The sequence below is a fragment of the Cupressus sempervirens genome, chromosome 10 (assembly GCF_028749045.1).
Source record: "Cupressus sempervirens isolate cs-2001-9-10 chromosome 10, ASM2874904v1, whole genome shotgun sequence".
Taxonomy (NCBI): domain Eukaryota; kingdom Viridiplantae; phylum Streptophyta; class Pinopsida; order Cupressales; family Cupressaceae; genus Cupressus; species Cupressus sempervirens.
In genome coordinates this window covers 147,576,455-147,602,269 of record NC_143127.1, presented here as the reverse complement: position 1 = coordinate 147,602,269, position 25,815 = coordinate 147,576,455, and the positions used below count along the sequence as shown (strand labels likewise).

At 32.0% G+C, this 25,815-nt stretch overlaps 1 pseudogene; it reads right to left on the bottom strand.

Moving 5' to 3' along the window:
• Positions 1-6,704: 6,704 nt before the first annotated feature.
• Positions 6,705-25,543, bottom strand: LOC149533007 (5-amino-6-(5-phospho-D-ribitylamino)uracil phosphatase, chloroplastic-like; annotated as a pseudogene).
• Between the last annotated feature and the right edge of the window lie 272 nt (positions 25,544-25,815).

Below are 25,815 nucleotides of genomic sequence, written 5' to 3'. Positions count from 1 at the left end.
GATTTTCTTTTCAGAGAGGTGATAAGGTTACATGGTCTTCCCCATAATATTGTTTCAAACTAAGATACAAAGTTTGTTGGGTGTTTTTGGAGAACCTTGTGGAAATAGTTGAAGATGAAGTTGAAGTTCAATTCTCCACATCACCCACAAACTGATGGGAAAACTAAAGTGGTCAATATAAGTCAAGGTAACTTGTTGAGGTGTTTAATAGGGGATAAGCCCAAGGGGTGGGATCTAATTATAACACGGGAAACTATTTCTTACAATAATTTTTTGAATAGGAGTATTGGTAGGTCACCATTCCAAATTTTGTATGGAAGTAGTCAAAGGACTACACCAGAGTTGAGGAAGATGGAGCAAGGAGGTAGGACTAGTGCTAAGGTAGAGGATTTGTCGAACATGTCAAGAACTTACATGAAGAAGTAAGTGACCATATCGCCAGGATGAACATACAATATAAGGCTAGGGAAGATCAAAAGAGGAGGCATAAGGAGTTCCAAGTTGGGGATCATGTTATGGTGTACTTGAGAAAAGAGTGATTTCTAGTGGGCACCTACAACAAGCTAAAGTTGAAGAAATTTGGTCCCTACAAGATTCTGAAGAAACATGATTCAAGAAATGCATATGAGGTGGACTTACTAGATGGAATACATATTTCTCCTATTTTCAATATTGCAGACTTAACATAATACCATAAATATGGTGTAGAGGAGGAATTGATACTTGAGCCATGTCTAATTCCTACCTCTAAGAGGAAGGAAATTTGAGAAATCCTAGATAGTTGTGTAGGAAGGAGTATTAGAAATAGGAAATATGAGGAGTAACTTGTGAAGTGGAAAGGATGACCTGTAGAAGACTCAACCTAGTTATCCAAAGTAGAGGTTGACCATTTGGGTTTTCCTCAACCATCTAAGAAGTGGCAAGCTCACTTTTCAAATTACCATAGGCATATGATGTACGAGCATCCAATAGTGTAGGGGCAATCTTGTATCACCCAAAACATGCTTAGTAATAGTATATGTTTAATCTATTTGTATTTCTAGATATCCATTTGGGCCAAATGGATATTCCAACTCTTTGATTTCTATTATTACTTTTCTAGGTTAGTGTTTTTATGCACCTTGGGATACATGAAAGTAAAGAAAATGGATTATTTTCCTATAGAGCTAGAATTATGAAGAGTTAGATGGTTTTACTTGGAGTGAAGTTTAAAATTGAAATTTCAAGTGATCCAAAAAAAGAATCAAGTAAAAAGGTTTCATGGTTTGAAAATTCTTGCAAATTCAAGTTGCCTAGAGACCTCCTAGAAATGCTTTGGAGCCTAGTTTAAAGCACTAAACATACTTGTACAACCCCACAATATGGAGGAAAACATAGGCTACCAAAAATCATATAGGGCTCTTCAAGAGCTTTCCAGAAATATAAATGGTTCATCAATTAGAGTCCTAGATCAAAAGTTATGCCTTTCGAAAGTTGGACTACCTTTTCTAGAACCTTCTATTTTTGCACCGACGTCTAATGTGACTTCTAGAAGATCTATTTTGACACTGGCCACAAAATGTAAAAATGTAAAATGTATTCCCAACCCTACTTAAATAGGCTACTTAAGGCCCATTAGTGAGGTGTAAAGGCAGTTTTTTTTTTTAATGGAGTTTGGGAGAAAGTACTGTGAGAAGGGATTTTCACCAAAATTTGATAATATTATAGCCCATAGGGGGTGTAGTTGGGTATTTTTCCTTCTATAATTCATGCAATAGCTTCTTATTTCAAATAATATAGGTATTATTTCCTGTTGTGTTCATTTTATCTCAAGTTGTGCCCTCATCGACCCTCCTAATCGAATTTTTGGGTGATAAATCCAAATCACCCCAAGCACAAAATAGATATTCAAACACTCATTTTAGAGTTCTAAAAGGTTCCAAAGAATTAGGTCTCCAACTGCCTTCTATACCATTGATCCACAAAACCCTAGGGTTTAGCTCTAAAAATCAAGGTGTTCTTTGTTTCAAGACCTTTTACACAAAACCCACTTATCAAATCTCAATTTTGATGGTATGAATACTCCATATTCACCACAATACATCATTCCCCTAAATCAATTCCCAATCTACCTCTATAATAAGGCATTGGTATTCCTATTATAGGTTAGTCACGTATAAATGCCTAACCTATTCAAATTGTGTATGGCTTGATCATGGTAGGTGTCAAAACTATTGAATGTAGAATCATATGATATAGTGGACTACCTGCGCTCCTACTGAAGAACTCCATTTCACAAAGAGTCCAAAGTGAGTGAGATCCCATTTTAAAGTAAAACCCTAGGTATGGTCCAAAAGGAACATAGAATACTATAATCTAATTAGAGCATAATCCATCCACTAAACCGCTAGATAAATGTAATCAAAATAGGATAAAATAGAAAAAAAATGTTAGTTCATTCCCATCAATAAGTAGGCGAGTATGAATAACTATGCAAAGTAAACAATTAACTTCCTGGTAAGTATAGTATTATTTCCCACCAAAATCACATTCCAAATCTTCATTAGCTCTCCAATTTATATTCTCCAAAAATAATTATGCATGGAAGATGTCCTTTCACCTTCTGTAAAGGCATCTCCATGATGAAAACCAAAGGTGACTTTTAACCTTCACAGAATGACAAGAAATTGCAACTTTTGCAATTTTGCAACATTTTGTGCATTTTTCTAACCCAACCAAGTAAAGACCCATCCAACCATGACCAAGGGGTCTCAATTACATACATCAACCATAAATTACATCTCATGTCTAAATTTGATGAAGATTTGACCTTTCACTTACATTGACCTAGTTTGATCAAGTGGCTAACATCACCTTATTGAGTCCAAAACTTACGTACCTGACTCCAAACAAAAATAAATTTACTCCATTACATTTCAAACTTGAATTGATGTCTTATGACTGACTATCACACCAAAATTGGGGAAAATGATTAGGAACATCAATGGTGCACCTGCACCAGATATATGTAAATGTATGTATGTATGTAAAAAAAGGAAGGGAGAGGGAGAGATAGAAATAGAGAAAGGAGATGTAAGTATAAATATAGAAAGTGGGAGTCATAGGAAGAGAGTAAGATAAGAGAGATAAATGTGACTTAGAAAAGATAGAGGAGGTGAGAGAGATGGAAGGAGAGAGGAAGAGGGAGATCTCAAACATGAACCTATTTATAATGGAGTGAGGAGCATAATTATGTTCTATGCGTAGAGGTTTAGTTTAAGAAATGTTTGGATCTTTTAAGTGGGTGCATAGTTGATTTGAAGCTATCGCATACTATACAAATGTATACATAAATAGGTCAAATTTATGTTTAATTTATCTTTAAAATATCCTATTCCATACCAAGATATGATTGTTAGTTGTAACTTTTACTTATCAATTGTTCATATTTCAACTATCTAACATATCATATTATATATAATTCTTTATTTTATGTATTTTAATTAAAAATAATAATAATAATAATGACTACATGACATTTATATACCTCTAATTACCCTTAAAGAAGAAAATTGAACATATTTATTAATAAATAACTTCCTTTTAACAAATCCACTACCTTAATATTTATTCAAATTTATTAATATTCTTATAATAAAGTTTTGAAAATAAAAATTTCAAGCCAATAAACAATATCCACTAACTTAATTTTTATTCAAATGTAACAATATTCTTATTATAAACTCTTGAAAATAAATTTTACATAAATAAGCCAATAAACAATATTTAAAGATCTAAGATAACTAAATCAACTACCGCATACTTAAATATTGGAAATGGTCTTGAAAAAAACATAAGATTAAATAATTTATAGTCAAAAGATTGAATGCTAGTGTTTCAAGTATCAATGTAATTGTCCTGTAGAAAGTAATTCATGAAACCCATGAGTATTATTGTTGGAGAATGATCCAAATAATTTATTAAATAAATAATCTTAAAAAATTACAAAATATATTTAAGGTCAACCACAACTTTCGATGGTTTGACCATGCCTATGTATTGAATTTGTCGGCATCTATAGAGACTTTGCCTATTTCAACAAGAGGCGCAAGTGCCAAAGTTCCTGCTTTTGGTGTTGTTGTTGGCACAAGGACATGGAAAGAAGTTTTTGGTGTTGGTCTTTAATTCATAAATAGAAATTAAGCATGATATGTTATTTTTCTGTAAATATGAGTACAAGTTTGAAGGGGGGAAAAAAAAGAATTTGTGTATGTATAATCCTTTTTTGAACTTTTAGGAGAAGTACTGAAAATTTGAAGGACGTTTTCATCTAATGGTAAAAGGTTGTATTTGATAATAATAAATATTTAACTAAAAATATTGAAAAATGTAAAGAATATTTAACTAACAGAATTGAGAAGCTTATATATTTTAAATAATTTAAATTAATATTAGAATTCAAATTTATATTTGATGACTGAATAATATAATTATACTCATTCACATGGGAAAATAGGTACATTTCAATAAAAGATAATATTTTTTTAATAGTTCTCAATATATATTGCAAAATATCATTAGTAATTAGCATTGTAAGTTTTTATTTATAAAAAAAATATTTAATGAACAACTTGACACCCAAAAATGATATAAGATATTTTAAATTTTAAATACAGAAACAATAAACATAATTGTACTTACAATAACTACCATTTTCAAATTCTTTGTAACATTATTTAGTTTTTAGTTTTTAAATTCTTTGTCACATTATTTAGTTTTTAGTTTTTAAAATTTTTTGTTGCATTATTTAGTTTTTATTACTTTTAATTATTTTAAAAGATAATGCTTTAAGGACAAAATAAATCAAAAAAAATTGAGTTAGCGCATTCTATTATTATTATTAATTTGACTAATGCTAAAGTGAAGTGTGGTGTGACATATCTTTTATAATAATTATATTAATTGCACAATTAATAGAAAAAAGTTAGAATTTTAAATTTTCATTGATTTTTATTTTAAAAATTGAATTTCTCCATTACTATTTAGTTAGATCTAATAAGATTTTAATTAAAAACTATTTTGGTTTTTCAAAAAATAAAATAAAAATATTCAAACTTTATAAAGAATTTAAATTCTCAAATTCTTAAATGATAAAGTAAATGTAGTGTCACGTTATCTTTTATGATATTTTCAATCATAATAAAAAATTTAAATTCTGAAATTCTTGAAATGATAAAGTAAATGTAGTGTCACATCATCTTTTATGATATTTTCATTCATTAATTGTACAATTAATGCTAAAAGTTAGAGCTTTAAATTTTTCTTGTTTTTTTGCTTCAAAAATTAATTATCTCCCTTACTATTATTAGTAAGGGCCAATAAGATTTTAGTTAAATAGCTTTTTTCCATTTCAAAAAATAATCAAAATATTCAAATTTTATAAAAAACTTACGACTGAAAAAAATATTTGAATCTTATTGGTTCAAGTAATATATTTTATAGTCTTTTTTGGAACTAAATGATTCCATAAGATTTCCTGCCGTAGGTAGGAACTAAAAATATATCTTAGGGAAAAAATATTTGAAACTCCTTGGGTATGGTGATATATGATGAGATTCATCTCTTTTAATTTAATTTTTTTTCAAAATAGTTACTGTGTAATTTTTTAATTAGTTTATAAAAGAAATTGGGTGGTCTTGTAAATGTTTGTATAAAAACTAAAATAAAATTATAAGTATTGGTAATGTTTGTTTTGTGTCACTTATTTTTATTAGTTTCCACTGTGGGCAAGAAAACTTATGGAATCATTGAGTTCCATTAAAAACTAATAAAAAACTTCTACTGATGAATAGAATTTGAGAATTTTTAAGGTTTTCAATCTTTTCTAAATTTTAATTTTTGAGAATATTTATTAGAATTAGAAAAGACTATTTATTTAAAACTTTATTGGCCATGGTAGAAACAGAAAAAAAAAATCAATTTTTTGAAACAAAAATTTAAGAAATTTTTAAAACAGAATCTTGTATTTGTGTGTTGTTGTGTGCAAGAAGTGGTTGTGTGCAAGAGACAAAAGAAGTCTCCAGAATGCTCAAAAATCCCAAAAGAACAAATCCTAATTTACCAACTGGTAGTAGCTGCTAAATTTATGCACCTCAACAATTACCACCAACTTACACTATAATTTCTTGTTTTTGTTGTTGGCAATCCTACCTATATTCATTGCAGAAGCTACCGCATGAAATGCTTCCCATGGTAGTATATCCAGAATTTCCATATCCTACATTGAATCCCAAATTCTTGCAGTAGCTGATGTCTCGATAATAGGATCTCCTCTAGAAAGATTGCTGATAAAATCTATAAAATTTTACTCTCAGATAATAATCCACTTTTTCTGATTTCACAACAACAGACTTCACTCTCTTTTCATTATTGAATGTCTCCACTTTTACTTTTTGGTTAAACAAAAAATGGTTGAAAAAATCCATTTGAATTATTTCTCCAAATTTATTGTCATCTTGTTCCTCAATCTTCAACATGTACAATTGCTTAGTCGATATCCCCAGGATTTCCTCTCATGCTTCTTGAAAAGTAGTAATCCATGTTAATCTGGCATGATCTTGCAATTGAATTTGAAGAAGGTATCTATAGTTACATTTAGGGAAACTATTATTAAATCTTTCACAATGCTAGTTTCCATCTCCAAAGTTATTCACTTTCTTATTGCACTACTTGTCTCCAACCATCAAAGGGCAAGTAATGTAGAAAAAATTGCCAATCTTAATGAAAGATACAATTACTTTGATAAGATGTTTGCCTACAACAACAATACACTTCATTCAAATATCATGGATTGCTTCCACACTTGTCTTTGAGTTCCCAAAAATAATACAACACTCTGTTATAAAATTTAAAAGTTGTGTTGCGTATATGAACATATATGGGTCCATTTTACCCCTACATACATCTTTTGGTGCCACAACAAGATTGAAGAGCCCTTGCATACCAACAAATTCAATTAATGCTTCCAAATATTTTTTTGGTCTTATGGAGGCAATTGCAATTGGTGTATTATAATCCTTTAATGTAACTACAAGATCATAAGAGCTAGGTCAAAGCTGTTGAACACCACTCTGCATTTCCTAATAGAATTCATCCTCTGGGCAGCCAATTCTCTCACTTTCATGGGATCCCTTGACCAGTAGAGCACCTCAGATATAACATGCTTACTTTCCATTCCTTACACCCTTTTTAATATACAGTCCTCTACGAGAGCTAACCATGACATGTTTTCCATGTCAGAACCATCTTCAATTATCACTCCCTCCCACTCCACGATCACCGAAAACCAACCACAAGCCATACACTCCATCCATAATAAGGGATTGGCTAATGATGGATCATCTTCTCTATTGGGTTGAGGTCTAGGTATTGTTCTCAAACCACTACATCTTATAGAATATCCTCTTCTAGACTTTTCCTTTCTGTCATTTGGTAAAAATGATTGTGTTGTCTTTTTAATTGGCAGTGCATAAGCACCAATTGCCCTAGATTGTTGAAAGGACTTCAATTGGTAGCTCCCTTTCAATTTTTTCCCACTATAGTTATCCAGAGCCATCTATCAATCACAAGAGAAATAAAAGGAGACATATTAAGTAACTAAGCATATTATTTAAATTTGGTGCAAAAAGATGCATGTTCTTAGGATGGGTGTGTATCTGATAGTATAGCGTTGGTCAATATAGGACAAATTTTTAAACATTTATTGCTTGGTGCTACTGACACTATGAAACATAACAAAATCTAAGTTTACTTTTATGATCCTCAAAATAACCTAATTTTTCATCTTTCTTCTATTAACTTCTATTCAATTAACAATTAAATGTAGTCAAAATATTAATATCTATTGGTAACATTTATTTTAAGTTATATACATTTTTGTAACAATAGTGATCACTTCTCCTCTCCAAATTACTTATGTTTCTACCTAACCAACTTTACCAATAGATATAATGTTTTTATTTAACTAACTCTAACAACCTATATTAAGTTTTCACATAACTAACTTTGACCACCTATATTAATACAAATTCACATTTAAGATAAATGGTCTTATATAATATTAATTAAGATACAAAATATTTATATAAATTATAAGTAAATTTTGAAACAGACTCTAACTCATATCAATTGCATGCTAAACCACAAATGTTGAAAATTGACTAAATTATTTTCCTCAAAACCCAAAGATCTAACTTACAACTACCATTAATTGGCATTATTGTTTATATATATACATATATGTGTAAGAACTAAGCTAAAGTTTTGTTTCCAAAAATTGAAGAAATTTGTCAGAATTATGCTAAAGTTGTGTTAACCATGAATGTGCCCCTATTTCTTTATAGTTAAAAGTTGCAGGTCTAGCCATGGTGTCTTTAAAAAACCCTGCAATTAACTTTAATTATTTTGCAGTGTATATTTGCCTCAACTTCAAATTTTAATAAGCTTGAGGATCTCTAAAAGCCCACTATTACTAGAAAAAAAATTTAGAGAGTTTTTGGGCTCACAAGCAATACTTATCAGATGTGTGCCATCCAAGGAATTAGGATGCCTACCAATCTTATGTAGAGCCCTACCCATTACAATCTAAATATACAACAAAAACAAGTGATTCAAATGTCTATCTATAGAGCATTATTTTTCTTTCAAAACTTTTCCTTGATTTTATGTTTCTTCAATTCATTTGTCATATAAACTTTTTTAGAACTCAACCATGTATGAAACCAAACAACATGTACCTAGACCATACTTGTACTAGATTCAAACTAGATCCAACCTATTTATGTTCCAGTTCAGAGGCACAACCTAACTAAACATGTGTCCAATATTTTAAAGCCCTAGCATTCCTATCTGCCTAAATTTTCTACCAAATGATCAAAACCTGATTTAGAAATTTCATCTTAGTCATTCCTCCAATTCTATACTATATATTCAATGGAGTTAAGTCTTGATCGATCTAGCAAAATACTTTTTTCTTGAACCATTTTGGCATGTATACATATGCAGTAAATAAGATGAATGGTGTGTTTATTCTCTTTATTGCAAACAATGGATGCATAAAATAACTCTTACTTGCATTTTGTCATTAGAACATCATGACCTCATGCTTTTTAACTCAGGTTGTAAGAAGGCCTTGGGGCATCATACAAATGAAGGGTGTCAATGATTCGAGAATAAGGTTTCAATGTGCCAAATGTTATAATTGAAACATGTTACAACACCCAAATGGATTACATGTTCTTTTTGAAATATGTCCAACATTGCAATTGTAATTACAAGGCAAAGCCATTTGTACTTTATTTTATTCATATTTTGGTCGCATTAACCTATTTTTGTATTCATTTTCCATCCTTCAAACTTCTCAAGGATGATAATTAATGACGATAAGGGAAACCCTTTGCCCCATTTTAAGAGCTCTGTTGATTTTTAAAAAAATTATCTATGTTGCACAATAGTGTTTGGGTTTATTACATAAAATTTGGCTAATGTTTATTGAGAATATTGTTTGTTTTAATCTTTAAGCTCTTATTTGTTTTTTGGTAGGTGAAAAATGTCTACACACTTTAAGTGTGGAAAGGGCTTGAGGAGAGCAAAGTGACACATAAGTTTTTGCGTGATAATATCAAGTGAAATGTTTGTTTTTGAGTGATAATATCTAGTGAATTTCTAAGTGAGGAGTGGATATACCTTGTCCATCGAGACAGAGAAATGTTTGTACTCCTACACATTGAGCTTGCAACTATATTTACACACACACACACACACACACACAAGGAGTTTTTAGCTACATGATGGAGGCTTTGTAACACTCATCATCTATTCCTCATGCACCTACAATGACTTATTAAGCTACGAGTCAATGAAATTGTCATTTTCATCTTCTTATAACTCTTTTTAATTTGATGATGAATTATGAAATGTGGATGTCATAAAAATTCATTTTTAATATGGATTATATAACTCTAATAAGATTAAAATAAATTGTGGTCTATATTTCTAAACCCAACTTAACAGCTCAAATGGTTGTAACTCAAGCCTCTTACATACTGGCCGTCTGATCAGTCATCTATGTTACATAATTATTTTATCCTGAATTTTGCATTTAGACCTAATTTTTATCTTGCTTTAGACCTTACTTCTCTAATAAATCAAACCTTATTATCATTCTTTAACATGATCCATCTTATTCCCTTTACTTTTGGTACATGTGCTTATTAACTATGGAAACACATTATTGTGAAATCCATCTGCAAATAGTTATCTTTATTATTCTCAGCAACATGGTTTAAACATGACCTATAAATTTGAATTTTTAAAAAAATTGACCAATAAAAGTGGGGAATATTTCAAAATAACTAATAATGTGTTCTTTTATTACCCTTAGGTGGAATCCAAATGAGCTTGTACAATTGGAGAACCTTTCGAAAGTGTTTACTCTTCAAATATAGTAGGATAAGGTACAAATAAGAACATAAAAAATCCATGTTCTACATAACTTGCAATCACTATAGTCTACAAGAATGGGTTTCTTTAAGACTCTATGTTAACCAATTTATTGGTTTTGTCTATCCTCTTATTTTTTGTAGAAATATATACTAGAGCACCAACAACTACATCATATGAGTTTGACTTTTTTGAAGGAAATTTGTCGGTCTATGTCATTTCCCACCCCTGTGAATGCCTCATCAAAAATGAATTACCACTTTCAAACAACCTATCCATTTCTTCTCTAATCAAATCTCTATATTTGGCTCATGCCCACAATGATTTATCTAGAAACATTGTAGCTAGAATGTAGTTCAAATGTATATCTTCTTCAATGGTTATCATTATCTAGGAAATAACAAATATACTTGTATGAAATATTTGATGCCACATTCATAAGATAACCTAATATGTGGAAGCATAGACAAAACATGTGCATAGGTTAAAAAAAAATCTAGCCACACGACCTTAGATCAACATTACACAAATGATATCATTTTTATAATAGTTAAGAAAGGTTTTAACATTTAATGTTCTTGTTTGGATATTATCTCAAAGTGACAATGTTGATTTTTAATTTTAGGCTTAAGGTTGTGTTGTGGGACAAGTGATCTGCCATATTTTTGCTTGTCATTTTCTATTTCCTTTCATAGGATTTATGTAAATTTGTCTTTGAATACCATTTCTCTTCGAGGACTTTGACCTTTTTATATATTGTCCAAATGTATTTCAATCTTTTATTTTATGTTATTATTTCTCTCTAGGATGGTTATGTCTATCATATGGTTCAATTAATATCATCTAGCAGTCTACTCCTAATACTCTTAGTGAAGGATTTAATTTAATTTTGAGGTTGTCCTCGACATAAAAGATATTCAATGAGACAATATTTGAATCTTATAAGCATTGCCTTCATTATGTAGTTAACACCAGGTAATTACTATTATATATGTGTTGTATTGTATTGGTTCCAAAAATTTTCAAAAAATACTTCTCATATATATTTATACATGTATGTATATTTTCTAGCCTTTGTTTTACAATGAAGTCGAAGGAAACATAAAAAGCACAGGTAGACCAATAATTTTATTTTTCTTAGCAATTGGATATTTTTAATTATTTCTTTCAACCGATCTTAGTTTATATTTTTTATATTAGTTTAAACAACTTAAAACTTCAATTAAGCCATGCAAACATTTTTTTTGTAATTTTTCTTTGGGAAGTATTTGGATTGGTTAATCAAGAATATTTAATATTTTTAGTCTTTTGACAAATAAGCTTTTTTCTAAGTTCATAAACAAGAGATTGATAACTGAAGGATTTGAGCAATATAAATCCAAAAAACCTGAAGAACACCTACATGCAAGAACCTACCAAAGAGAAGAAAAGACAAAGAAGAGGCAAGGGTTTTGCTCTGAAAATATGGAAAATTATATTATCTAATTGAAAAGAATAGAAGAAATTTACAATTTGATCAATCTGTATAGAAGGAGATCGTAAAACCTAAAAAGGAAACCCTAAGACGTAAATGACATTTAATAATTAATATTTAATTATTAAATGGAAATGCAAGTGCATAAAGTGAAATCTTAAGAAGGAAGTAAAGGTAATTTAATTAATTAAATTAAATTAACGCTTTACTCTAAGACACCCCTCCCCCCCCCCCCCCCCCCTTAAGATGAGCAATAATGCAGCTACAAACAATGCATGGAAAAGTAATGAAACCACAATGAACCCTTTAATTTGGTGATAATAAAACTTGTATAGGTTACTAATAGAGAAAATATTACATTAATTATGATTCAAATCGCATGAAAATACTTTGGATGTGAAATAAATAGATTATAGCTAATCAAATGAATCTCTACAATTAAATTTTTTTGGCAATTTTGTTCGAATCCATTCTTCCTACAATTCATGTACTTATATTTCTACCCTTCCAAATCTATGCCCTATAATAGTTTTTCTTGTTTTTGTCCTCAATTGGAACCAATAATTCATTTTGGCACAAAATTGAACTATTTTTACTGTTAAAGTCATGCCCTTAAAGCACAAAATATGGGTCTTTTTAGTAACATACTCTATTTTCTATAGTGGGCAACAAACTCCCAAGTTTTTGGAAATATGTTTGAAGTAGATGAGTGTAAGGTGCCACATATGGGTTCAGTTTCTTTTCCCAACATGGGTTATGACCAACTAAAAAGCCTACTAGAGAACAACATGAACATGCATTAGTTATAGCAGTTGATAAATATGATATTATTTTCTTGTGAAAGACATGTGAGACTCATCTCTCTAATACTGTAAACACATTTGATGTTTTGGATGTTCTTGAGCTACCAATAATGTGCTTTGTTACTGAATTGAAAGAAATAGCCCTAAAAGCTATTCTATTAAGATGAAATAATCTACTCGAATAAATATGAAAGTTTTGCTCTAAAAAATCCAATTTAGTTTTTTTCTTACCATATATAAAACAAAATCATTCCCCATTATTAAAAATAGCTATTAGCATATTTTTTGGTGGGCATTTTGAGGGCTACTTTTATGGAGGTGAAACATTTCATTCAATCTATATTCTTTATGGAAAGTGAGCTTATCAAAGAGAAAATGCTCAAAGAATAATGTGATTGCATGTAAAATAATTGGAAAAGATACTTTGGAGATATTTAGTAAAAATGTTACATCATAAGTTTTATTGCATTAATTGTAACCACTTCATCTTAATTGAGGTCATTTTTAATAGGTTCTTTACTTATTCTAATGGAGGGTGATTTGATAACTATGAGTACAAATGATAATTAATATTTTATTTGATTCTAAGATAAGAAAATAAAGTTGAATACGTTTGGAATTGGCTTGTTAAAGTATTCAATTTGTATGGATCATTCCAAGTTTAAAAAATAATTATTATTTTATTCTTAACTTTTATGAATGTATAATAAATTTGGTTCGTAAGATTGTAATTGTAGAAATATAATTTATTATTTAATTATTAAATTTATCATTCACTATTATTGATGAAATCATTATTTTATTATGTACAAACACCTTATTAAAGTAAGAAAGTCAACACTTCTATTTCAAATTGAAAATATATTTGCTTGATATTTTAATTTATTAAATTATTTATTTTTATGTTATTATTTATATTATTCAAATTAGATTTTTAATATATTCTATCTTATAATAATATTATATTCTATTTTATAAAATAATTTTTAAAATATTATTTAAAAAATACAATGATAAATGTACATATTTGAGGATCAGATTCTATATTTAGGGGACCAACAAGTTGGACAATTGGGAATTGATTTACCTCCTCAAGTTCAGGATTCTAGAGACTTTCGGGGGTCATAGGGTATGAAGGGCTTAGTTCTAGTGGCTCTTGATCCCCTTACTCCTGAGGGGACTTCAGATTCTGTAAAGGGTAATAAAGCTCCTCATGTCTTAGGCATCCAGCAGAAATCCTTCAAAAAGGAACCTTTAGATAAACCAACAAAGAGTGGTAGGAAGACTAATCAAGAGAAGGTGAAGATCATGGGTGATACTTTGGTTGAGTCTGGGTCTGTGAAACCCATTGATTCTCACTTCTCCCACCCCCATAAATGATTGTTTTGTCATGGAATGTAAGGGGGTTGAACAACATCCCCAGACAAAAGGTTGTTCAATGATTAATTGAATCTTAGTCTCCTGATGTGGTCTTTATTCAAGAAACTAAGCTTATAATGGATCGTTTAGCTGATTGTGCTTTGCGTATTTGGCCCAAGGGCTCTTGGCAAGGGGTGGGTGCTTTGAACAGTGCTAGGGGGGTGGCTTGCTTCTGGAACCCAAGGAAAGTTTCCCCCTTATGGTGGATTTCTAGTCAGTCCTCCATTTCTTTGGTTGCCTCTAGTTTTGAGACTAGAGAAAGGTGTCTTTTATCCAATATTTATGCTCCTATTGACTTTTCAGGTAAGTCCCATTTATGGGCTGATATCAAATTCATCCAGTTCGTAGACCCATTCCTCCCATGGATTATGGCTGGAGATTTTAATGTTATTATTAGTCTAGATGAAAAATGAGAGGGGTTAGCCAAGTTGAACCCGTCTTCAAGTCTGTTGGTTCCTTGAATCTCATTGATGTGAAGCCAACCAATGGTGTTTTTACATGGAATAATCAAAGATGTGGTGTTGAGGCTATCTCAAAAAGGCTTGAAAGATTTTTGGTTTCCTACTATTGGATGAGCAACAGGTGGATCACTAGTTGTGAAATTCTTGACTAGAGAAGCTCTAACCACTGGCTTATTAAGCTCTCCATCACCTCTTATAGAGTCACCAAAAATCCTTCTTTCAAATTTTAGTTGATGTGGTTAAGAGACCTATCTCTACCACACCTTATGTTGAATTAGTGGAAGTAGGGGATGCATGCCCATGGGATGGCCATGTTTACTTTTAGTAAGAGGCTTCAACATGTGAATTACAGGCTTAAGAGATGGAATAAATAGTATTTTGGGAACCTACATGCTCAAAAGATAGCTGCTCAGTCCAAGTTGGATAATATTACTCGTCAGATTTAGGACCAAGGGTTGACTTCTGATCTAAGTAAAGTTGATTCCTTGGCTCTTAAGGGACTTGAAGAGTGGGAGTTTTGGGAGGAGATTTTTTGGAAGCAGAAATCTTGTGTTGATTAGCTTCAGGAGGGGGATAGGAACACTATTTTCTTTCATAACTTAGTTAAGGCTCAGAGGTAGGGGAATTCTATCTCCTCTCTTGACTCAATTGATGGAGCTCAAATCTCTTCTTGTGAAGAAATTTCCAGGGAAGCTATCAACTATTTTTCTAATCTTTTTACCAAGGAGGATCTTACTGTTGGGACCGAGGAGTAGGCTATCTTGGATTGTACCCCCACCTGGTTCTTGCTGAGATGAATTTGGCCCTCTTAGGCCCTATCTCGTTACCTAAATTGGAGAAATTTGTGTTTAATATAAAAAAAGGTAAGGCCCTTGACCTAGATGGATTTCTAATTGAGTTTTTTCAAGAATTCTGGGAAATAATAAAGTTTGATCTCCTAGATGTGGTTTAGGAATCACATAGAAACAAATAAATGTTGGAGTCTTTAAATTCTACCTTCTTGGCTCTCATACCTAAGAAGGAAGGGGCTAATTAGTTGGATCAATTTAGACCTACAACGTTATGTAATGTTGTCTATAAGAACATCACCAAATTGATTGCTGAGAGACTTAAACCACTCCTTGGTTCTTTGATCTCTATTGAATAGGGTGGCTTTGTTGAAGGAAGACAAATTTTAGATGGGGTTGTGATAGCAATTGAGGTTGTTCACTCTATGGCTACATCTAAGGAGAAAGTTATGTTCATTAAACTTGACATGGCTAAAGCTTATGATCGAGTGAGTTGGGAGTTCTTACAAAAAAATCTTTTGGGTTTTGGTTTTGATGAGGAGTGGGTGAATTGGGTTCTTAACTGTGTGACCTCATCCTCCTTCTCAATTCTCATTAATGGGGAACCTTCAGATTTGTTTGGTGCTTTGCGAGGACTTTAGCAAGGGGACCCTTTATCTCCCTATTTATTCATTATCATGGTGGAGGCTATTGGTAGATTTATAAAATCTTAGGTGAGGTAAGGTCTTATCTAAGGTTGGAGCTGGCAAAATAATTTTCCTTCCTAATCTCATCTTTAGTTTATGGATGACACTGGGTTGTTGGGCATGGCTAGAATTAGTGAGGCAATAAATTTTAGAAAAGCTTTGGATACCTATTTGAAAGCCTCTGGTCAAAGAATTAATGATGATAAGTCTTCCATTTATTTCTTTAATACTCCTTGGCTTATTCAGAGCAGGATTACCAGAATTCTTAGATTTCAAATCGGTTCCCTTCCTTTGATGTACCTTGGGGTTCCTTTGTCCTTGGGATCTCAATGTAGAGGCTACTAGCAGGGGATTTTGGATAAATTCTAGAGTAAGGTTAGTCACTGGACTTACAGATGGTTATCTTCTGCTAGGAGAGATAATGGTGCAATCTCTCCACATTTATGGGTTTTGTGTTCAGGTCCCTCCTTCCAATTTTGTGAAGGATTTTGATGCTTTATCTCAACAATTCCTTTGGTCTAGTAGCCTTCTAACCTCGAAGTGGAGCCTAGTCAAGTGGGAGTCTATGTGTGGGCCAAAGCATGTTGGAGGCCTTGGTCTTAGATTGATAGCTCTTGTTGTCATGGCTTTGGCTACCAAGCTGTACTAGTGGTGGTGCAATAATTAGGATCAAGATTGGGCTGAGATTCTTGCCCACAAATATTTTCCTTGTGTTGATTACTTTGATGTGCCACAACTTGCTTTAGTGGGTAAACGTTCTTGTATTTGGGATAGTCTCAAGAAAGGAGCCCAACTTAATAACGAGGGCCTCTTCTGGATTTGTAACAAAGGCTCGGATGCTCTATTTTGGCAAGACTCTTGGGATGGCCACCCTCTCATTCTCTCTAGCTTCCCCCAACTTTAGCCTCTTTGCCATATTTTTACTAATGATGGATGGTTTAAGGTGGAGCATTTTAAGACTGTCAAACGTATGGGTCAGGTGGAGGTGACTTGCTGGAAGGACCCTGAGGAGTGGCCCATGGGTGGTTCTAATGAGGATCATGTTCTTCTTTCTAAAGCTTTGGAGAGTAGGTTTTGCAACTCCCTTAATGTGAGGGATGTTTTGGCTTGGAGTCCCAGCTCGAAAGGTAAATTTACTGTGGCTCAAGGCTATGCTATACTTGACAGGAACTTACATGGTCCAACTGAGGTACACCAGTGGAAGAAGGTTTGGAATTACTTTTTGTGGCCCAAATGTAATTTTTTCTTATGGTTGTTAGCATAGAAGAAATGCCTCACTTGGGAGAATCTTTGCAAATGAGGTTTTTAAGGACCTTCTATTTGCTTCCTTTGTTCAAACAATGAGGAATGCACCTCTAACTTGTTTTTTCTTTACCCTTTTCGAAAGAGATATGTCATAGATGGTGGGAGGCTTGGCATCATGGTTGTATTCATGCTACCTCTCTAATTGATTTTTGGGAAAGTTTGGGCAGACCTCCAGTGAAGACTTCTTTCCTACAGGTAGCCTGGATGGTTGAGCCAATTTTCATTCTCTGGAACCTTTGGCTAGAGAGTGTTAGGAATAAGATGTCTCAACCTTGGATAATTCATATTCTTATTATTTGTTTGTAAATGTATTTTTTGAAAATAATGTAATTAAGTGTGAGTGTACATGTCTAGTTGGCATGTTGATGTGTCACTCCACTTGCATGTGTCGACATCTTGAATTATGTGTAAAGAAATCATGACTGAAATGCTTATGATGGATTCCTATGATGCATAAGAGCTACCTTTGGAAGATTTAATTATGTGTAATAAAATCATGACTAAAATAGTTATGACAAATTTGTATGACATGTAAGAGCTATCTTTGGAAGATTTAATTATGTAAGGAAATCATGACTGAAATGGTTATGATGGATTCCTATGACACGTAAGAGCTATTTTTAGAAATTTCCCTAAAAAATGGAAAACACGTTATATAAGAACTTTTAGGGTTGTAGATAATAAAAAAATGTGAATAGTGTATTCTTGGTAGCCACTGGATAAGTCTTCTATGTCCTGAAAGAGCTTGCACTGCAAGTGTGTTGTAACCTTTGAGTTGAAGATAATACATTATGCAGGTTTTGGAGGGGTGGGGTTGTTTTACCAAAAGGTTTTTCTCCACCAACATATCTTTGTGTTTATGTGTTATTATTTCTCTATCTATTTTACGTATTCATGGTTGACCACAATATTATTGTTTACATAATATTGAATCTAAAATTGTAAGGATTTGAAAGAATTTGCCCAATACTTTCCTTAAGGGATTAGTGTAGGAAGTTGTTTGCACACCTGAGTTTCCTTACAAAGAGGAACCACATAATTTTTTGTGAATCCAAATTAGGAAGTTTTCAATTGTGGAAGATGATTCTCAGTAGGCTTCAGGAGACTATTTTTTCAAAGTATGACATGTCTAAATGTATTGATCCTGGTGATCATGCTATTGTGAGGAATTTAAACCTGGGTGATAATGGATGGAGATGCACTCTTGGACAAAGACCTCGCCATATCAAGCAATGGGTTTCTTGGGATGGGAGGTGGACTCCTCCCCTGGCTGGGATCTTGAAGATTAATACAAATGGTTTTCTTGGGGGAACCCTAGACATGTTCGTATTGGGGGTTTAGGTAGAGGTAATGATGGTGGTACACTTTTTCTCTTCGCTATTTACAAAGGTCAACACTCTAATAATCTTATGGAGGCCCTTGCTATTAAGATTTTTATTGAGAGAGGATGCTCTTTAGGCTGGAAGAGGATCATTTGTGAGTTTGATTCTCAGATTGTTGTTGATATGCTAAATAAACAAAGTTTGGAGGATGTTAGTTGGCAATTAGCCTCTTTAGTTAGACAAACTCTAAGTCTTTGTAGTTCCTTAGACTCTATCACGTTTCATCATATCCCTAGAGAATGGAATAGAGTGGTTGATTGTTTGGCGAAGTGGGCTTTAGAGAATGTGGATGGTTGGGATATTAGTGGTAGGGATGAGTTACCTTTTGAGTATCGTGGGATCGTTGAGCAGTTGTTATTGGAAGACATGAATATGTAGTGTTGTTGTGGGCCTTTGGCCTTTGCTCTGTATTTTGGATTTGAATGAATAAATTTTTACCCCTATTTTTCAAAAAAAAAAAGTACATATTTGAAACTTTCAAATAATGTAACATGATATACACTATTCAGTATAATATAAAATTTATTGAAAAATATAATAGAAATATTTTAATTATATTTTACATTAGATATAATCTAAAATATTTATAAATTATTGTTTTTAGATAGTTAAATTTTATTATATACATTTTGACCTTACATTTAGTGTCTTTTAACATGAATTCACAATTTATTTATACTTGTTGTATGTTGGTATCTCTAAGTTTTGTTGTCTATTAGTGTCAAACACTTAATCATATATAAGGCAGAGTTGGTCAGTCATCACTGCGACTGAGTTACTCTATATAGGCCGAGTCAAGTAAAGACTTGTAAATAATCATGTATAAGTCGAGCTCTATAGGAGCCGAACAAGTCTTTGTTCACCGATTACTTTTAGTATAAGCTGAGCCTAGTTAATGTCGAGCAAAGAGACCACATGAATGTTGAGTCATACAGAAGGAGTCGAGTAAGTTAAGGTCGAGCATTAATAGGAAGAAAAATTATGACTGAGCATCATAGAAAGTGTGTACCGAGTAACACAAAGAGAACATAAATGTATGGAATGCTAAAAACTTTGAGGTTAACTATTTCAAGCTGACATGGCCACAACATTTAATAATCATAGAGTTTGTTACGAAGGTTGTTACACATTTTGACATGGATAATCGATCCCTGTAAGGGATGAACAACCAATCAGATGAAGAGGCTAAAAGGGAAGTGTCTAGAAGACTCTATAGATGTCTTTAAATAGGCATATCTAAACCCTATTTTGATATACAAATGATGCAGTGTGGATGAGAATGTGAAGTATTGAGCTAAGGAGTTAAGTTTTGGATGTTGCATGCGAAAATTGTGAAGAACATAGTTAGCGATCTGATAAAGCAGTGAAGGACCAATTAAAGATATATCAGATTGGAGATCAAATCAAAGATTGGAAGGAGAAGATCAATAATCATCAATTATAACTACAAATTAAAGGACCATGTACTGAATTAGTTTTGACAGATTGTATCAAGGAAAATCTCTTAACAGAGTGGTTTTAATAGACTTTTATAAATCTCCTAATAGAATCCTTACTTCATTGTAAGTGTAAAATCCTTTGATCAAGGTAAGACCTAACTATCTTAAAGCTTTGAAAAGAGAAGACCCCTCATAGGGTAGATCATCAGAAGTGATGAAAATTGTAGTCCTAACAAACAAACTTTGTTACTGCAATAGTGAAGATTTGTAGGTGTCATCTTCACCCCAGTTTTACATTCAACTTGAAGTGTTTCTGGGTTACCAAATCTTTTTTGCTATGTGTTTACATTTCATGGATGTGATGCATGCTTAAATTTATTACAACATTTGATATTTCAAGTTATGTTATGCATAAGTTAGATATGAGATGGTTAATGCGATGAATATAGTAAAGTTGTTTTGTGGGATAAAAGTTTTATAGATCATGATTCACCTCATCCTCAGTATCTCAATTTCTAGTAAACTTCCAACAGTTACAATCTACCACAAGATGAACCCAGGAAGAATTGTGATCTTGAAGGTTTCATTAGTGAGATGAAGAAACAAAAATAAATACATTCGTATGAGAATGGATCGCTTAAACAAGATGATATTATAAGATTACAAGGGCTGAAGAGTGGAGGAGAAATAATAATTTTCCATGTTTTGATGATTTCTCAAATATTGAGGATCTTGTTACAAGAGTCAATAAGATGATTTCTCATGTAGATGAAATAATTGAGGTATTTCCATAGTATATCTTTAAAAGAGGGTTTCGAGGACCAAAAGGAAAATGTATTAAAATTGTATCACCCTTTATGTTTTTGTCACCACAACCCACCCTTAAGCTGGAAAGTATCACTCAATAGATGTTTGTATGAGAAGGGGGATATGTTAATTTTGATCAAGCCTTAAAAGCAAGCCTTGATCCTTATCATGATAGAGTAATTTTGATAGAACCACCCTCAATTGATGAGAGAGACACGATGTTAGAAACTTGTCCTGTAAAGAATTTGTTCCAGATAATGAATTTTTTCATGCTTCTAAATTAAGAATATTTAAGTATAAATTTAGACTAGTGAGACGAAAGGTAAAATAAATCACCTTGACAAATGAAGATGATATTTTGAAGATATAGATTCAAAAATGAATAATATGACCATAAAAAGGGGAAATCAACTATGATAAGATGTTGGTGTTGTTATCTTTCTTGGATGGAATATGAGATCTAGTGTTGTTTTTTATAGCTTTTAAAAAAACTAGAACACAAAGAAGAAGATGTTGCTTGAAGATATGGAGAGGATGTAGATCAGCTTAAGATTTGATCTTGAAAAATAAAATCTTTCTACAATGGGCATTATACCCAAAATATAAGAGACCTATTCTCATAGATACAAATAATGTATTGGGGAGACATACCACTTGCTCATTGAAACAATGGTATCTAGTGGAAATGTCTCCTTGCACAACTTGAATTGCAAATAATACCATCGTGTCCTAAAAATATTCATGAACTCATACATTTGAATCTTTTCAATTACTAAATCACATCTTTTATGCTCTTTCCAATCTTTTAGAGCGTATGTCGTAGTCTCATAATTTTTTTTAAAATACTATTTAATTTCTAATTGTATGTGTACTATCCATATGTTGATAAACATTCCAAACCACCACAAATTAGACATGTGCCATTCAAGCATGACAACTTGTAAAATAGTTGACCATCCCCTTTTTCACATAAAATGGTAGAAATGAATTCCCTTGAAGATCTAGGGAGGCTCATTTACGTTAGAATCCTACATAACAAAGTTAGAATGCAAAAATACAAATATATGCCTTAAAACATAAAAATGGTTACAAAATTCAATATGTACCCTACAAAAACAAGTTGTGTGTGTGTGTGTGTGTGTGTGTGTGTGATTTATCTTCACATAAAAAGGTTTACCCATTTCAAAATATCTTTGATTAATTTTAATTTGAGGATACATTCCGATAAATTTTGTAAGAATTATGTTTGAGTTAAATGCAAAAAATGTTTTGCATGTAGATCACAATTTTTACTACCAATCCTCCTTCTTACAACATCTCTTTAATTAGGGGAGAGAAGTGTGTTATTCTTTCAAAAATCTTCAATCATTTCAAAGCTTCAATAATTTCTTTATCCTTTCATGGTAGTCTACCACTAAATGTCCATAACTCAATTTTTTGTTGGACCTTCCACTCTTTCATGCCTTCTAATGGCTCTCATTAGAGTACCTCTACCTATTTTCAATGTTTTACTTTTGTTTCTAATGAGTCAAGGTTTCTTCATTTGGGTGCTTACTATTGTTTATGTAAGTATGCATCTTGTGATATTATTATCTTTGGTGCATGACTTACAACCCACTTTGTCACATGCACTTATTAGATTCTTTACAATATTTATTTTGTTTGACTCATCCATCATTCTTAGCCCAAGAATCTTCATGATGGGCCTACATTTAAAATTCCTCATCATTTAAATAAATAATTGACATCTTCCCATTACATATAAGTCTTCAAAGAATAATCACCATATACAATTAACTTTTCTTTGACAAGTGGACTTTGGAATCTTTTCAAGCATTGATTACAAAATATTAGTATCAATATCAATCAAATATCTTGGTTTTCTAAAACAAATTGTAGAAGGTGTTCTAATCTCTTTAGTGGGCTCAATGTTTTGAGCACCAACACAAATTTGGGTGAATTGTGTACCTTTAACTGAAGATGATGTGCCTTGGCAATAAGATGTGAAAGATAGAATATGACCTACTTGGTATGTTGATGTTGTATCTTCAACATGACATGTTGGAGTGTGTATGTTGTTAGATGTAGAACACAATGTCTCTTCAACATCAGATGATGACGTGATTCCAATATTGGAAGATGATTTACCTTCACAATTTAATTATCCAATTGAGTGTAAGAGTCTCATGTGTTCTCTTTGTCTTTCCAATTCTAAATCTTTGCTTCTTTCTCTTGGTGGTTCATGTTCCTCTTCCAAAGACAAAATTTCATTAATGGATTGTAATTTTCTCTGTTCATGTAATACACTCATTTTATCCATTTTAATTGCCAAATCTCTCTCCTTGTTTTTTAGTGTTTAAATTTTTGCTTTCTTCCTTGGCATGGTGATGATTTCTACATGTTAAATCATTCAAACATATGAAATACACAGATTTATAAATATAAAATCATTCAAATATACGAATTATAATGATATCTATGAATACAATATATTACAACTTGTCAAATTAGAATAAAATGTGTCTCTATAGTCACAATGTACATTTAAAAAGTACTTCACTAAGGATTGGATTTTCCTTGGAGATCCAACCCAAAGGTTTGGTGGTCTTGAGCTAGTTTGATATGTGTTTTCCAACAAGCATACCAAAATGCTTATTTTTTCTTGTGTGCTCTTCATCAAGTTTCACTGTGGTTGAATATCGATAAAATCAGGTTACATGATATTTTTGATCTCTATGTTAGCTATATAAGCATATAATTAATTATTTTGAATTCATAATATTTTAAGCCTTTCAACTATAATTTATTTTGAATGTGTGTCCATTTTCTCTAAAAAATCAACGTGTAGTATTTGGGGGTTAGATTTTAGCTCATTTGTTTGATTTTGCAACAAGGTAGTTTTTTAGAAACTAGACTCCATTCTACACACTTTAAAAAAAAAAAAGTTTTGATTTTTATTAGTTTTCAACGATCTTCAGGGGGATTCGCAGATATTTCACATTTTTGGGATGTGTCCACTTACAAACTTCAAAGAGCTTAAAGTGAGAATGTAAATGCAACTAAGATGATGATATAAAGACTAAGCCATGATGTAATACAAGTACAAGGAAAGTAAAGTTAATCTAACAAGATGGGAATTATGGTCCTAATTAAACTGGGTGATCTAAGCTAAAATACAACAAAGGAGAGATTAATCTAAGATGCAAGTAATCTAAATGATAATGCAAGTAAGAGTGCTCAAGTTCTCAAGAAATCAAGTGAAAGTGCATCAACATAACAATAGCATGAACTCCAAAATATATGAGAGTGTGAGAAGAGAGCCTCCTTTTAGAAATAAATAGACATTGAGGGATTAAGAGACAAAATCTATGGAGGAGAATAATCCTCATTTTGACTTTAGTGCACAAGACTCCCAAGAGGCAAAATCAATGGATATGTTTGAGATGAAAAAGATGTGTGGAAGGGATTAAGAGGCAAAAGATATTCCACTTGACTTGGAAAGTGTGCATTCAATGTGTAGGAAAACATCTTTTTATTTTTATTTTTAATTAGGAAGTTCCTCTTTTTTTTTTTATGTGCACACATAGGATAAAGGGGATTTTATTTAATTAAAAGGGAGTGTGTTCTTCTAATTAAATAAAGACTTAGGATAAGGTGGCCAAACCATAAGTTAAAATTGAATAAATTATTTAAGTGATGTTTTGATCAAAGATAAATGATTAGTAAATAATTATAAATTGATTAAGCATAAGGTATAGTCTGGTATATAGATTTAAAATGTTGAAAAGGGGGCTTATAATTTACTAAACCATTTTTGGGTGATTACAATATATCTATTATTGCACCAAATTTAAGAGTTTGATTGATGTAATATTTCTTTATCTTACCTAGGTTTTCCATAATTTGCCCATGGAGCCATCCACTTAGATCACGTATGGCATGATTTTGTACGATGTGGTATGCTTCATATATTTTACCACTAGGAACATTATTTTCTTAGATTGAGTATTATATCATCTAAGTAATCACCATTGCTACACATCTCACTTCAGAGTCCCAAATGGCATTCACCATGCAAGCCCTTATATCTTGATGACCTCGAGTGAGCCTAGCAACATTTTTTGTGGAGATGGTCTTTGTGATTATTATCCCTCCAACAAAACTAAATATAGTTACTCTCCCTATTACATCCTTCATGATCTTCTATGATTTTTCCAACCACATACATTGATCTTGTATCTTGCTCAGCACATACCTCACCCAATCTTCATGAAATAAATTTGAAATATCTACAACTTGACGTAGGGTGGCTTCCTCCAAATGTTTGCACTTGTCATTTTTAAGTCCATTCTCACAAAAGGTTTCAAACAGTTTGTATATTTCCTTGTCACCCATTTCATGGATTTTGACATCCAAGTACCCGCTTACATCTTCAATTAGAATAACATCAACTGGGAGTGATGATATTGCTCCTCCAAAATCTATTTCATATGCCCTCATATTCAAAATGTTTTGTGACCCTCTCATTGACCAATATTGGTTTCTTCTTCCATTGGATATGATCTTTGATTGGTAGCAATCACACATCTTATCACAGTAAATTGCCTTGCAAATCACTCCTCGTACATGTATCTACTTACTCAATACAATACTTAAATATATGTAGTGGTTCATACTTGAAAGCTAGGGTCTCACAAATTTGAAAGCTAAAGATATTTCAACTTTGTAAAGTGGTGAAGGCTCGTAATGTATCTATTTAGAGCCTTGAATTT